The sequence below is a fragment of the Macadamia integrifolia genome, chromosome 14 (genome assembly GCF_013358625.1).
Source record: "Macadamia integrifolia cultivar HAES 741 chromosome 14, SCU_Mint_v3, whole genome shotgun sequence".
Classification (NCBI taxonomy): Eukaryota; Viridiplantae; Streptophyta; class Magnoliopsida; order Proteales; family Proteaceae; genus Macadamia; species Macadamia integrifolia.
In genome coordinates, this window is record NC_056570.1 from 1,405,528 (window position 1) to 1,407,403 (window position 1,876).

At 38.1% G+C, this 1,876-nt stretch overlaps 1 protein-coding gene across 2 annotated transcripts in view; it reads left to right on the forward strand.

The window, feature by feature from the left end:
* Window positions 1-6: 6 nt before the first annotated feature.
* The window catches only part of LOC122061888, a 7,556-nt gene continuing 5,686 nt past the window's right edge, over window positions 7-1,876 (forward strand). For both annotated transcript variants that reach the window (XM_042625416.1, XM_042625417.1), the window contains exon 1: window positions 7-272. The gene's annotated coding sequence lies outside the window, so the exon portion shown is untranslated. The remainder of the gene's footprint in view (window positions 273-1,876) is intronic.

A 1,876-nucleotide genomic window follows, 5' to 3' on the forward strand; every position in this document is an offset into this window, starting at 1 on the left:
AAAAAAAAAAAATCGAAAATATGTTTTTATGTTAGTGTGTAATAATTAGGACCGAGGAATTTGATAAGAACAAAACGAAATAATGAAACTGAGAGGAATCTAACATTCTATTCTAGTGGGTGTTGTCTTTGGATCGCAGAAAAGCTCATAGAGTTGCAGAGTCTGGAAAATCAAGCAACCTATTTGTTTCATCTTTTTGGTTTGTGGGTATCTAAGCATTCAACTCTTCTGTGAGAAATTAGTCCCCTAAAGTGAAGAATGTTCTTGAGCAGGTATGTAATCTTCCCTTGTTTTTATATTTATCTTAAAATTGTCCATCTTTACTGTTTTGGATCTTCTAAATTTGATTCCTTTGCTTTTGATGAGTTTGATTTTGGGAATATATTATGCTCCATCTTCTTCCCTTTCTGGTTTTACTTCTTTTCTCTTATGGGCTTTGTGAGTAGACGATTATATTTCTTTCCTTCCAGGCCCTTTGGATGTGCTAGTTTCATGATTTTGTATATGTAATTTGCTTTCTTCTTTTGTTGGATAAATTGATCTATGCATAATTACTTGGTGGGGTGAAAGCGGGGAGGAAAAAAGCTTATGTGTATACAAATTGGGATTTTTGGATTTTGTTCATGGATTCTAAGAGATGTTGTGAAGTAGTTTCTGTTTTCCATGTTGCTTGGATTCGGTTTTTGGCTTGGTTTACACTAATTTTGGAATCCTGGGTTCGGGGCTCTGGTGATTTAAGGTCAGCTTTCATCATTGATGACTGTGAATCTGCAAATCTTAGGTCGGTGTTGTGGGGATTACATTTCTGAGGTAGGTTCTTGAATCTGACTATGTTATGTTCGAGGTATCTGAATCTCTCAGTTTTTGGATGGATCCCATATACTATTTATGTTGTTTATGTGGGGCTTGACTACATTTGAAAGACAATTCTGAATTGGATGCCGGGATTTTCCTTGGGTGTTCTAATCAAGCAGTAGCCTTCCAGTTAATTTCATGAGCAATGTTATGAGAAGACGCTAACAGACGAATTTTTTATGCTGCCTTGTTGTTGGACATAGCTCAATTTCTTCTCTGTCAGTGATACTTCACCTGTTTTATGCATCTGCTGCTGAGCTCGACTGTGGTCTCAACAAATTCTATTCCTAGACATTTGAGTGCCTTCAATAACTCCTTCAAAAAAGTAAACCTCAATATAGTTAGAAACGCGTACTTTCCCTTCGTATTGGAACTCCTTTGAGATTATGCTACAGGTCTTATCTAATGAAGGAAAATCATATCTTTCTGATTAAGATTAAGTGCTTTAATTGTTTATGGAAATTGTAGGAATCACCTTAGAAGGGTGTAAACAGTGCACCAGGCTCCTGCCACTGCAGGGTCTGGGGAGGGGTCATAATGTATGCAGCCATACCCCCGCTTTGTTGGGAGGTTGTTTCTTGACTCGCACCCGCAACCACTAGGTTACAGTGGAGCAATCTTACCGTGGCGCCAAGGCCTGCCCTTGTTGTAGGAATCAGCTTGAGAAATAAAGATGGCAAGAATATTTAGATGAATACTATTGGACAGAGAAACATAATATGAAAGAGTGCTGTGGGTATATATCAACTAGGGATAGGGAATGGAAAAACTGGATGACTCAAACAAGAAGCATCGACGATAATCGGATAACCCAATTGTCCATGTGGCTAAAGAGGGAGGAGTTCCTCTCAGGTTTTTGATCGACCAATTGCTATTGAACTGATTTCTCTTGAGGGAAATCAGCTCTTGAACAAGAAAAGAAAACGGAAAGCATAGATAAGCAATATATTCATCATGCAACTTAGGTCTACTTCTTGCATATCCACCACATACCGACATTTTTTTTTTTTTTAGGGGGGGG